General features: G+C 35.9%; 1 protein-coding gene across 4 annotated transcripts in view; it reads left to right on the top strand.

The window, feature by feature from the left end:
• Nucleotides 1-710: 710 nt before the first annotated feature.
• Nucleotides 711-14,500, top strand: part of PRKN (parkin RBR E3 ubiquitin protein ligase) — a 655,384-nt gene continuing 641,594 nt past the window's right edge. For 3 of the 4 annotated variants that reach the window (XM_066178648.1, XM_066178644.1, XM_066178649.1), the window contains exon 1: nt 717-1,046. The gene's annotated coding sequence lies outside the window, so the exon portion shown is untranslated. Of the gene's footprint in view, nt 1,047-14,500 lie in introns of all 4 variants that reach the window. The other variant, XM_066178645.1, reaches the window with a different exon arrangement.

Genomic DNA, 14,500 nt, shown 5'->3' with positions numbered 1-14,500 from the left:
AATGAGGTGAATATTTTCAAATTATGGTGGCGCATTACTTTTTATGTATAAGTTTTTTGTTCTTTTCAATGTACCTGTGAATGGAAACAGCTTTTTAAGGGCTGCACTAGAAAAATAAAACACAGTGAAACCTTCATTATAAATCAAGCCGAAATCAAACTAGTTTATGCCAATAAAAAGTATGTTTAAAAATCATGACAAATTGTTTCAAAGATTGCTGAAAAATTATTTCAGTAGTTAATCTGCTAGAGGAAAAACTGTGTAGCAAACCAAGTATAAACAATTAGGCTTTCAAGTATAGTAAGAAATTAGACCAGTATTTTTCATAGCAGTATAAGTTGCAACATATTGTATTCAAGTTTTCAGATCAAGATTCATAAAGCAGTATTTATTTCCTGCATTAATTTGAAGATTATCTATGATGATGATGCATTATAGAATAATAGCATTGGTTTTTGTGGCAATGATAGTCTTAAGAATGGAAAATACTTACCAGTACTTGTATTTTCTAATGTGTACAGCCCCTTACTATCCGTAGGAAATTCTACATGGAGTAGGTGGATCATAAGTTAGATATATTTTTGAAGATATCTTCCCTCTTCCTAAGTTCCTTGAATAATTAAGCTTCTTGGTCAGAGCATGCACACAGCTGCTCCACTTAGCATCAGTTTAAATTCAAAACACATGTGTGACAGGAACTTTTCATACAGGCTGTGTGGGTGGTGAGAGAGGCAAACTGAGAGCCACAGATACTGTTTGCAAGGACAGGTCTCTGTTTGCATAAATGCATCCCAAGCTAGGATGGGGAAGCTGCCCATCCTACAGCTGAAGCTGGGATGTTTTGTAGCTGTACCATATTCACGAGGTGTTAGATACAGCTTCTTTTAAGTGCAAGGCCGATATAAATTTTGGGCTCTGATCCCTCTGTGCATACAGAGACTCTGTCACTGTGGTGAGAGTGGAAGAACTCTCTTTACTGCTTAGAGCTGTTTCCTAGAAAGAAGTTGTGGCTTCAGGATGACCGTAGCCTAGAAATCAGCAGTCAGGTGAGTGCTCTGATAACCACACAATTGTATAAAAGGAGTGCTCTTGTGTTTTCTCTTACCGAAGTAAAATAAGTATCAGTGTGCTGCTAGCAAGTCTTGCACAGTCCTTTTTAAACTGAGCTGTGAGGGTTGTACCTTCTTGAAGAAAAGGTGATGCTCCTTATGATGTGATTTGTGATGGAGGGTATCTGCTTGTGATATTGCTGCTTCTTACCACCGTGATGGTCTGCACTCTGTTTTAAAGGGTTTATAAGTATGCTACATAAACTGCACTGAGACTCTGATGGTTGTGTTGAGAAAAAGTTGATAATTTTTTCCTTTTTTCTTTTAATTAGCTCAGTTCCTCATGTCCTAACCAGAAGACAATCTTCTGCTGCAGTGTTGGGAGGGTAGCAGTTCCATAAATAGATATGGTATATAAACCAGAGTGTTTGTAGCACAAAGCTATAGATAGACTGTTTTGTATAATGAGATCCTTTATTTATAACTTGTCTGCTCACTGAAAGTACTAAGAATGCTGTTTTGCTTTCTAGTAAACAGATACTTGGTATACTTGTGTAAATGCTAACTGAAGGATATTATAAATACTGGTGTGTTTCTTTGGTTTATTGTTTAACAAAGTGCCTGACTCACCCACAGAGGAGGTGGTGTGCATTCTTTACTGCCAGGATATAGGAAGAAAAAGGGAAATATAAACAAAGATTTTTTTTTTCTTAGTTTTTACCTTTGGCAAATGAAACCTCCTCCCCCCCCCCCGCTCCAATTACCATGACCCTTGTAAAGGTATTTAATTTCTGTCCAATTCTTTGAACAGTAAGTTATAAAAATAAGATCACAGGGAAAAAGAATTCATGTTCTCTGTGGAACTCCTGAACATGCAAATTCAGTCGTAGTCTTCTAATTACTGCAGTAAATTCATCTGTATGTGGCTGTCCACATCAATCTGCTAATTTTGCTAGAGATAGTCATGAATATCACAGACCTGATAAGAACCGACTAAAAGTATTTGACTGCTGAAGCTTAAAGTAGAAATTAAGTTGAAACTGGAGTCTAAAATGCAGAAGTAAATAATAATAGTAATAATAATAATTTCCTGTATATAATTGAAAAAACATAGATTTTGGATAACAGGATGCATTTTAGTAAAAGTCGGAATGCCACTACCAAATAAGTGGCTTCAAGGATGCCTGTGTTTGCAGGTTTAGCTGTCATCAGTATCACAGGTACTGTCCAGACTTTACGTTCACAATAAAGCCAGCTATCTTTCATGTGACATCAGCTGGTGTTTTCAGAAAGTTGTATTATTTTCCTTTTGCTTTAACACCTCAAAAGGGCTGCAAAACTTAGTGATGTTTTGGATTGTCTTGCTGTGTTGGTGGTTTTTTTTGGTTTGTTGGGTTTTTTTTTTGGGGGGAGGGGGTTGGTTTGGTTTCTGTTTTAGGTTTGGGGGTTTTGTGAGAATCATAATCCTCAAAAAAAGGTTTTTTTGGATATTTATGATCCTGGCTAAAAGAGGAAATACTTTACATGATTTTGGAGTCTTGATAAATACTTTAAATCTAACTTGTGATTGTCTTCAATTTTTCAGAATGATTTTGAAAGTAACTAGACTGTTTGGGTTTGGGTTGTAATCCATTTGAAAAGATAAGGAATTATGTCCATTATAATCACAGGCAGCACAAAAGGTCATATGAGAGGTATTGGGAGCTTCATCCAGCTTTGTTCAGGGATTGGCAAAACAAGGTTCTGAGGTTATAAAGCAGCAAAGGTGTGGTTTAGTAGAGCTTAAAATCAGGTGTTTTACTAACACAAAAGTAACAACTCTTAGTCATTATTGACTTGCAGTGTGTTTGTAGCCGTGACCCAGAGGTGAAAGGCTCCACATCTCATTTCCAACCCTCTGAGCTGTGTAGCCCTCCTTAATTTCATTTGATGCAAAGCAATTATCAGGCAATTGATTTTTATTGATTGTGCTGTAGGACAGAAACATTTCTGGTGCAGCAGACAAGAACTTCTGGGATTGCCATCCACCTGTATTCACACTAAGCAGAGATATGTTTAAAGCTATGCAACTGAAGCTCTTAATGACCTTAGATGCCAGCAGATAGAATGTTACTTTCTTTACTTTTTGTGCCAGTGCATGCCTTCTGATCTTTCTTAAGTTCTTTGTACTTTTCTTGTTCTTTATTTTTGCTTTCTTTTGGTTTGCATGGATGCTTGCTTGCTTACTTGCTCCTTTCTCCCCAAGTCCTCTAATTCTTGAATATTTTCTAATATCTCTTTCCCCCTTCCTCATTGCCATATTTTCAATTGCCAGGTCTTCCTCTTACATACGTTTTCTTTCTCTTCTTACAAGTTTCTACCATATTTGATGACCCTGTAATGCTGTTCTCTGTGGATCCTCTTTCTCTAATCATTTGTCTTGTGATTCTCTGGTTCTCTTGCTACTTCTGGGGAGATTCACTTCTTTGCTCCAGCAGTTCTTATCTCAGCCAGTGCTCATGTCACCTCCTTTGTACACCTGACTGGTACCTGTACAGCTCTCTTTAGAAACCTACAGCACTAAGTGTACTTTAGTGCTATAATTTAACCCGCATGTGTAGCTGCTTATAAAGTGTAGATGCTTCATCTAATAGGCATTGAACTGAGGCATGCAGATTGTTTCACATATCAAGTACTTCAATTTATAGCACAGTTCCTGTTTTTTCTAATGTATGAAGAAGAACTTATATAAGAATACATACCAATTAATTTAATGCTGGGATATGATTTCTGACAGTCTCACTATAATATATAAAAAGTAATGTAGCATAGATTTAAGAGTATAAATACTGTGGAGGTAAAAAAGAGATTTTAAGACCTCCGAAGGATCCTGAGCAGTTAGAACTATATTTGCAAAATACTAATTTATTAGGTTATTGTAAATACCAATGTAACTTTTTGGAGTGGAGTCACTGTGCGTTGATAGACGATTTTAACTCCTGATTTTAACATAAATTCCTACGTGATCACATTGTTCTACTTGGAAGTAGTTCAATCGCATAGGGCAAAAAAGGAACTGAAAATGAATCAGAACTTGTTAAAATTGAAAGCAAATGTTCAAAATGTTTTTATTGAGGACTTTCAATAGAAGTTTTATTCATAATTGACTAATTGTTTTGGTCTGTAGATCTTCAACAACACTGTCAATGAAATTGGTTTCACTGTTGCTGTCTGATAAAGGTGACCTGGAAATTCAGGTCATGAGCTTCAGTATGGGCAGTAGAAGACAACTTTTACAGGCTACTTGTGTGAATTGATAAAGCTTTTGGAAGAGCTTTGGGAAATCTTTCCACTGAAGCGTTATTTCTTGAAGCATTATTTCTTGACTTAGGAGACAGAACATTCTTCCGCTGATCTTTGTAGATTGTTTAATTCCTTGCAGTTCAGGGCAGATTGTTAAGCATGGCTAAAATGTGCACTAAGAAGATAAAAAAGTTTCATTCTGCCACCCGTTTTTGGCAAACTAATATTTGAGCATTGTTGTAGGTGTCCTTTTAAACGTGATATTAATGCTTTTAAAGCCATTTCCATCTGGGTTTTTTTCTTTTTTAATGATTCCAGCATGTTGCAATATACTGCAAACATACTGTCTGTTGCTCATTTTGCCTTTTTATTTACAAGTGGAAATAACTCATATGATAAAAATGCAGAAAATGATGGTACTGATGGAAAGCTGCTCTATTCTTCTATGTTACAGTAGTAATTTTCTTTGATAAATTAATCAAGCTTATTTACTAAAATGCTAACAGCTACTTTAAATCCCATCTGAGCTATTTAGAGTCATGTCCTCTAATTTGTAGAATTTCAGAAAGGGTTTTGTATCCATAGTCTGGAGTTGTGGTGTGAGAAGAGAAAATATTTGATGAGTGTAACACCAGCCGCATTTTCCAGTGTACTTTATCTAGTTAAGTTTGATAGAGCCTTCAGAAGCTGGTGAAGACTTTGAGGGCATTCTTCCCAATGTCTCATTCTAGTCCCCATGTTTGGGTCTTAATCCACTATGGTTATCAGTTCTGCTCCTATGCCCCTTTCCGAGAAAGTTTACTTATTTCAGGACAGACTGCAGCTGCACATCATTTTGGAAGGACTTATGAACAAGACAGATATTCAGGATAAATTATTCCTCAGTCTTTCTCTGTGGTTTAGTGTTTTTCTGAGCCAAAGTTTGAAGCTGCACTTTTATGTACTAGGCATTGGTAGCAATTTTTACTTGTATTTACCTAATTACGTGTTGAAGGCATCTCTAGATAAAGAAAGCATTGACTGGAGGACCTGTTCTGTGTAAGAAGTGGCACCAGGACAGTTGAGAATGATGTCAGAGGGAATGAAATTTGGGAGAGGTTAGTAGGAGAAGTGTAGAAACATCAAATATCACAAACTATTGGTGTTTATCGATATGAGTTGACTCCCATGAAAATGAATGTTGGGTATAAACAATTAAGAAGAGGGATGAAGCATCCCATAGTTTGTTCTTCTGAATTCCATATAAAAGCCTTGGAAAATTAAGCAATGCTACATGTATCAATCAAAGTTCATGTCTAATTATTGTGACATTCAGGTTTTTTCATTAGCTTGATTTGTGATCAGCAGGAAATCCAGCAAGTTAAAATCCCTTTTCTGCAGTTTGGGCATAGATATCCTTAACTGTTTTTCTGCAAAGCAGGAGTGTGTTGTTGCCTTGGAAGGCTGACCTGAAACAGAGACTGGACAGAGCTAGAGAATAAAGTAGGTATTTATTGAAAGGCCTCCAGGATCCACCCTGGGCAGGACAGGAGCCTGACCAAGGCTGCACCCCGGGTAGACCAAGAATAGTCACAAAAATGGTCCCCATGTCACGAGATCTTACACCTTTTATAAGTTTTGGTCTGTTTGCATATTGGGGTTCAATTGTCCAATTACAGCTTCAGGTGGTGAGGTCCCATCCTTCTTGTTCCTCCCTTCAGTCCACTGTTGTTTATGCTTTCGGGCCTGAAAGGTGTCCTTGGTTCTCCGCAGAAGAAGGATTTGTTTCATCTACCTACTCTGTGAAGAGAGCTTACTGCCACTTATTATGAGGCTCAGAACTACATCCCTAGCCAGCACAGAATCTGCAAACATGAAAACTAAAACTTAAGGCATCAGTGTAATATTGAAAAGAGGGTGAATGACTGGTTTAATACCTAAAAGTGAAGGTGAAATAGGTAGGTTTAGATTACTTATATAATTGTGAAGAGCAAGGTAACAACTGTTTTGTGAATTAAGTAGGGGAAATAATAGAGACAGATGAACCTTAGTAAAATATTAAAATCTGTTAAAATAATCCTACTTAGCCTCTTGAATAAAGGTAGAAGTGATTTCTTATAAGTGTCTGATAGGAATTATCGTTGGGAACATTTATTTGATTAGTTTGTGAAAACAATGGTGTGTTTCTTCAATCATTTTTGCTTGTTTTTCCAGTTTTAATTAAACTCAACTTGCAAAACTTGAGATTTCTTACCCCTTTAGCAGAAGATATATTTAATCTGAAAATTAATCTATTTATTAAACCCCAGTGAGACTAAGCCATATAAAATGAGCAATGTCATCAGTTCCCTTTGAACACCTGGCTTTTGAGAGTGCCCAGCAGCTCAGCGTTTAGTCCAGCACATTACAGAACTGAAATCCTGCTCAGTTTTCCTGATGGTTCATATTAGACTTAAAAAAAAAAGTCATGGCATTCAATGGAGGTGTGTTGTTTTGTCTGCTCACTGACTACTGCAGAACATAAGGCAGTATTTACCACCCGAAATGTTCTTAGTCCTGTGTTCTTGTAAGTCGAGCAAGTACAGCAATGCAGGTAAAGCAGGACAGAGAATCTTAAGACTATCCATAGTTAACACAACCTGCTGTTTTATTATGCAGTTCAAAATGGTCACCAGAAGAAGAGAGCTCATGTGCTATGACACAAATCTCATATTTGCTTTGTATAGTATTTTCCTAGTTACTAGTATTCCTTCATTCAGAAACTTAGGTGTAGTGAATCCTAGGATACTTTTGTTAGGTTAAGAGTCTTGAAATTCTTTACTAGGACTCCTAAATAGTGAAAACTTAATTTGAAATCATTTGAGGGCAGAATGACAGATCAATGGCAAGATCAGTTAAGTGTGGAGAGGAGAAATCAATTTATAACAGATAAATCACTAGTTATTAATGGACTAATTAAATAGCCTAGGGTAATCCTTTAAATGATTCCTAGAATACAGCACATTAATTGACAGCACTGTGATGTTCTTTGATTATTGTTTCTTTCTCTTTATGTATTTGAAATAGAATTTTGCTCCATACATAAGGAGAGTTCAATTTTATTGATGGTTCATTGGTCAGTAAAGTACCAGATACAGTGATTACAAACATTGAACAATAGATACAGAAATGAAATACCAAGATTGTTCTTATTTGATAAGTTTTCAATTTTGAGTCATGATATAACATTGAATCAGTCATCATTGCACACATAGTTAAAAGTCTTTTATCTTAGTGTATTAATATATATTGCATGTTAACTACTAAATCTGTGGCCATTTTGCAGTATTATGACAGACATAATTACAGGCTCAGGTGTTGGGGGCTAAGTTATACTTAAGACATACTTAAGCAGCTGGAAAAGTAACAGAGAATTACTGTTTGGATGTAACAAGCAGGATCATGAAAAGAAATAATAGGTCATTTAAGATAGTGAAGACTCTAAGTGGAAAAAGTAATCCAACCTAAAACATAAAGAAAGAGATTTTTTTTTAATATATGCTGAATGTATTTCAATAAACAAAGAATTCAGTTACAGAAGGTGGTGCTTTAACAAGGAATGCTAAACAAGTACCTCACTATTAATAATTTCTGTAGGAGTCTTATTCAAGGAAATTTTAGATGATCATCTTTATCTTTTGAGGAGATGAAATCTCCCTAAAAGATAAATTGATTTAGATTTCAACGTAACTTTTGTGTCCAACTACAAATCACTTCAATGGAATCAGTCAATTGTACAAGATTGGTTTCAAAATGTTTCTAATTCATTTTGTCACACTTTCATTAGTGTATGTGCTAGCAATAATTCAAATAAATATTCAAAAGAAGTGGCTGCTTGTTAATAATTTGGTTTTGTTTTAATGCTGATACCAGAGACACATTTTGAAGGAGTGTGCACATAAACATCTTCAGGTATCTCATATTTGTATAGTGTATATGATGAAAATTAATAGAACAATAGTGAGTAAAATAGTGTGAGTTAGATTTTCTCTGTCAAAATATAGTCAACTTTAAATATCATCAGAGTATTTTGCTGTATATTTATAAACCTGTATGAATTTAAAATGTACTTTAAGCACTGTTATTTCCATATTTGCCCTATAATAGTATTTGCCGTTAGGGATCTTACATAAGTAGACTTATTCAGAAACTGTAATTTTCCAGCAAGTTCAGTTTTGGCACTGAACACTAGACAGACAATGAAAATATTACTGTGGTTAACATTGACTTTTATTCAATTAATGAATAATTATGAGAGAGCTTACTTTCCGTAAGTGCAGTTATCTCCTTATGTTTTTAGTGACTTTCTGTTCATTATGTTTTTAAATTAATACTAACACAAGCTGTGGAATACATGCCATTTGGGATTACAGTTGATGATGACCCCCAGTCTGGCTCATCACTTGTAATATTTCTGTCTTGTGGTTCTAAAGATTTTCAAAGTAATTGAATCTTTCCTTTTTGTGACTGAACTCCAAAGGGATTTTTCAATTCCCCTGTTGTCTTTTATAACCATAAAATTAAATTTTTTATCCCAGGGCTTCTGTGTTAGTAAAATTTCTTTAGAGAAAAATTAAATAGGAAAGTCTTCTAACTGGAAAGAAAGGAGATTTACTTTCTCTTTACCAATTGATTCTGATAAAAAAAACAGCTTTTATAAAATTGTAACCAAGGAAATACATTTGTGAACTTGCCATTAAAAAACCAAACAAATCCACAACAAAATAAAACCATTATTGTTTAAAACTACTGGGAGCATCATCAAGAGTACTCTGTATACTGTGTTTCTTAAAGTGATTTCTCTTTTAATAGTCCTGGAAGTTTTATAGAGCTATCCAACTGATCTGCTCTTCAAGACTAGTAGGATTTTAAAATAATTTTTTAACCTCAAAGGCAACTCAGTTCTGAACAGAAATGTATTTTCTGAATCATATTCTTCAAATTTTAAAACCAGTGTCTAATCCTCTGTCAGACATGTGAAAGGAGACCACGTTGCATGAATTTCTTGGTGAGAATTCTCAGTTCAAATACCTGGTGTAACTGCAGCACCGCAATAATACCTGCTAAGCACAAGTCATGGTGTGGGTTCATTGGACAGAAACAAGTTGGAGATAAGAGTTCTTCAGTACAGATCTCGTATATTGGTGTTAGAAAAAAAGGAAGGAACATTTGAAAGAAAGTAGAAACATCTTTCACTTTGCTGTTTTAAACTGAAATGAGCTCTTCATGGGCCTAAGACAGAATTGAATAGGCTTCTAAAACCTTGATAGCTGATTTAAACAAAGAAGTCCTTATTTGGTAGAAATCAGTTTACTGACAGAATTATGACAGAGCAAATGACACAAGACCTTTAAGATTTTTCTTCAGGTGGAATAAATAAATAATCCTGAAAAAATTCTCAGTGATGAGATTATACATTAATTTATTAATTTTTGTAGTACATTTTCAATTTTAGAACAACTATGATAATAATGTTATTTTTTGAACAGCTGAGGTATACTAATTAATGCACTTTCAGTTCAACTTCACAAATTTTCCTTAATACATTTTGAATTTGAGATTGTTTTCTTGAAAACATACTGCATCAATGTTATGCCTCAAATATATTATGAACTCCTGCCTCTTCCCAAGTTAATGTAGAAGCCACACTAGCTTCTTGTTTCACATAAGGATTTTTATTGTAAAAACAAGCAGTGAATGTTAGTATTGGGATACTGTAACTGGGATACCAGGGTTGAATCAGGCTATTGACTACTGTGCAGTTGTCATGTCCTGTTTTTATATATATGTATATATGTATGCTGCCCTTCTGACCTTTCAGTTCAAAGGTGAGATTTTAATAATCTGTTGGACAAAGCAAGCCATGCCAGGCATTGAATTGGGAATTAACGTACTTGGAAACATGATACTTAACACTTCAAGTTAATTGGTTCCTTTAAAATTCTTTTTTGTAATGAAACGTGGCAGGTGCAAGAATATGCACAAAGAAATATTGTGTATGCATCGAGAGTCAGACAGAATAATGGTTATTTGGCATCTTTCATAGTCATGTTCAGCTTATAGGAGCATTTTCAAGGTTGGAGTCTGATCATTCAAATTTCTTCCAGATTGTCCCTTGAAGAGTAAGAGCCTGAAAGTTTAAAGGCTGCCTCTTGAGTTGCTTTGGAGTATCTTTCCTTGAAAGAAAAAGATTAAGGGTTTTTGTGAACTTTAATAGCCTAGAAAACAACTTTGTGCTTTTTCACCCCTTATTCTTCTGTCATCATTGTGGTGGCTTTTGCACTAATTGTCACCGCTGCCACTCTTCTGTAGGAGCCAATGCATAGGAAGCTCATAGCTGGCTGTTAGTCCATGGATGTGCTTCATAGTTGCACCATGCACAGGGGTCTCCAATCCAGGGACAAGATACTGTAATGTGCAAGAGTGGTACCACGGCTGCCTTGTAGACACATGGGTGAATCCAGTCAGGTATCAGCATGAGTCTGGGTCCTGTAGAGCCCACAGTCTATGAAAAGGACAGAACAGGCTGTATTTGGTGTTAGGAAGAAAATACTGAGAAGTGGTGTTGTTACTGTCTAGCACTGTCTAATTGGATGATTCCCAGTAAAACAAAGCTCTTTTCACAGGTGCACTTGATAGGACAGGAGGCAACAGGAACAAGTTCTTAAAAACAAAGTAATATTTTAACAAAAAAAAAAAAAATCACGAGAGTACTATAGCATTGGAACACACTGTGTGGGGAGGCTGTGGAATCTTCTTCCTTGAGATTCACATCTTGACTGGACACAGCCCTAAGCACCCTGATATAATTGGTTCTGCTTAAGGGAGCAGTGTGGACTAGATGACCCACATAAGAAGGTCTCTTCCAGTCTTAATAGCTCTGTGGCTCAACCCAATGTTCCCATCAGTCATGCTGGTACTAAGTGTCTGTCATGCTGTCAGACTCCTTTTTCTCCTCATCTGTCTCTGGTATCAGCCTCCCCTGCATTTCAAAAAGACAGCTTAGAGAATAGTGCAGGAAGTGGCAGGACTAATCTATTAGTTCATACCTAAAATTCAAATGGAAAGGAACTGGAAATTTAATGGAAGTAAGACTGTGTGATAGTTCAATCTTATTGATGGACAAATCTGTTTCAGAGGACTGGGCATCAAGTGTGCTGTTTTAGCTGTTGATAACACCTGTGTCCGTATCTTGGAAAGAATAGTTTATTCTGGGTCATGGCTTTGTCAGCCAGATGCTTGGCTGCAATAACCGTTTTCTGAAGAAGTAAGTGCAGTGAGGCTGCTGTGGAAATAAGCAAAATGAAGGGTGCATCTTAAATGTGGCCCCACCCTGTATATTTAAAGGACAGCTGTCTTTGTCAAGGTGTCCGCTCAGGCAGCATTCTTTAGGATGGAAGCTTACAGGCAACATGGATACAAATTGCCTGGTTCAGCGTGCTCAGCTGAAGAAGCTGAATGGTGTGTGGGAGCTGGATCTGCCCGTGTGCATCCACCCCCACACATGGTGCTTGTGCTGGGCCCACTGGCTGAGCCAGGCATGTGGCTGGCCAGGCTGTACAGCATGTGTAAGCTCTGTAAGAGGCTGCACAAACTGAGCTGGGGGGTGGACCCCTGTGTCAAAGCCAATACACTGAAGGCAAACATAACATGCTCTGTGACCCTTCTGTTTTGATGTTTCCCTTTGTGAAACTAAAACCGCCTGGTAGTCAGACAGATGGTGTTGGTAACAAGACTTATGACAATGTCTACAGGTGAAAGTGGCATTAATATAAGTAATTTTAGAAAAAAATTCATTCAGAGTAACCACCTTCTTCTGGTTTCTAAATCGATTAACCTGAAAAAGTATGTCTTATGTGAATGGAAAGGCTGGAATATGGGAGTATAAGACAAAAATAAAAGTCTTACACTACAAAAGTGCTAATCATTCACATTCTCAAAAGCTTAGTGCTTATAAATGTAGTTTTCAAATGCTATACCAGTGAACATTTGGCTTGGAGTGCTTTGTCACATGAATTTCTTTGAAGTCAGAAGGCTACTGATGCTCCTGAGCACCATACTCTTTAGAAAATATGTACAAGACTGGGAGTTTATAAATAAAGTCTTCATAAATTCAGGTTTTCTAATTGAAGTATGAAAGTATTGTCCCACAAGGATGATGAATTTGAACAGTAGCCATGGGGTGTGTGTGCAGTGTGAAGAACAAAGTCAGACACAATCTGATTATAACCTCTTGGCAGCAGCTGTTCAAATATTATTTCTCTGCTTCCATCACTGCAGAGGATTTGTCTCACAAATATAAACAGTAATTCAGTAGATCATCTTATGTGCTAAAAATAATGACTCCTGGTAAGTAATAAGATGATGTACCATTCTTTTTCTAACTGATGACTGTGATGTTTTCAGGGAGGCAGTTGGCAAACAAGTGTTGTCTTGTTTGGTTACTCCATCCAGACTTTCCATTAGTTGCTTGCAAAATGAAATAACTTCTGTGGTGAGTCTGGCACGTTAGCAAAGTTGACTACTGCAAATCTTGCAGAGGAAACTGGATTAGAGGCTACAGGGTCAGTTACTGTGCTGTGAGATATTTTGCACATACTTGGTGAAATGTTGCCATGAACAAGAACAAAAAAGTCTGCTGTTTCAGTGTAGATGTGAGAGAGGTGTATATGAGAACCAATCAACTACAATAATACAAAATCATTCAAATGAAACAAAGCAAACTGCAGAATAGCAAAGTTCAGAAAAAACACCCTGAAAACACCTTTGTCTTTAAATAACTTTTGAAACAAACAAAATGAATATTCATGAATCTTTGAAACATTTATGGCATGAAATAAGGACAAACATAAATTTTTTATTATATTTTGTAGAAGCAATGGCTAGAAAGGAGTGTGGTGACAGATAATTAAACAAAGACTTAAGAAGCAAAGAAGTGTATACAAGGGAGAAATGCCTCTTGACATTACATTGTTAAATGGCTATTGCTATTAAGATGATTAGAAAACTGCTGCAAAAAGTATTTTACATCTATGTTGTTTCCATGCTATATTTTAAGAAAATATTTCTAGTTTTTTGTATCTACTGCTAAAGGTTTTCAGCTGCTTACTTGGAAAATAATTCAGGAGTCTACTGGATCTCTGTCAGAAAGTATTTTGTGAATAGTAGCCTACAGTTACACACTTTAAAACAATGAAATGGTTGTGAAGAAAACACATATTCCCAATCTCACTTATTTCTTCTTCCTTTTCTAGAGCTAATACATTTAATTATTTATACAAGACCTGCATAAAACAATGTTTTCACTTTGTATCCAAATTTGGCATTTGAAGAGGTAGTGAAGGACCTGATTTAATATCTGACTTCTTTGTTTTATAAAAATGCTTTGTAAAATTGTCTTCCATATAATTTTCATGTGGTTTTTTTTCTTTAAGCTAGATAATAAGAAAAGTGATTAAACTGTAACTTGTAATTCTAAAGTAGGCTGCAGATAATGCATTAGAATACCAGTTTTCAAAGCTGCAGTATCCCTATTGTCATTCTGGCCTGGAAACTGTTTAAGGAGGGTGAGGTAAACCCTTCCATATTACTAGTAGTCAGAGAATTCAAAATTTGAACTATTTGGAATGGAAATTACTGAAAATTTCTTAGATTAATCTGGTGCCACATGCAAAAGATAGTGAAACTGTGAGTAAAGAGCTGTACTAACATTTACAGAGGAAGGATCTTAGTGTTAGAAAACTCTTTGCTTATGGCCACACTGAAATATGAAGTAATTCATATTACAGCTAGCAAGAACTAGGAGCAGGCATTGAAATCTGCTGTCACAGTGTTATTTTCCAGTACAGTAAGCTGGATTGGAGATTGTTGCTAAATTACCACATTCATTGCTTTGGCACAGATTTTGATTAATGTTTTTTGGATTTTTTGTTAAACCTCTAGTTCTCAATTTTTTAAATTTTTGCATGTTTGTTTCAAATTATTGTCTGAATTTGAGGGAATAAAGACTAAAGACAGTAAAACACTCCATAATTATTTCATTTGTTGCATATTTCCTCCCCACATTCCTCAGTTACAGCTCAAGACAGAGCCACAAATTATTGTACTACAAAGAGAAAAACAGGGAAAGTGGTAGGGGTCAGAGCTTGTTC

Source organism: Chamaea fasciata, unplaced genomic scaffold (genome assembly GCF_029207755.1).
Source record: "Chamaea fasciata isolate MVZ Bird 193981 ecotype frontalis unplaced genomic scaffold, bChaFas1.0.hap1 SCAF_3, whole genome shotgun sequence".
In the NCBI taxonomy this organism is placed as follows: Eukaryota; Metazoa; Chordata; class Aves; order Passeriformes; family Sylviidae; genus Chamaea; species Chamaea fasciata.
The sequence above is the reverse complement of the archived record's forward strand: the minus strand, read 5'-3'. Positions and strand labels throughout refer to the sequence as shown.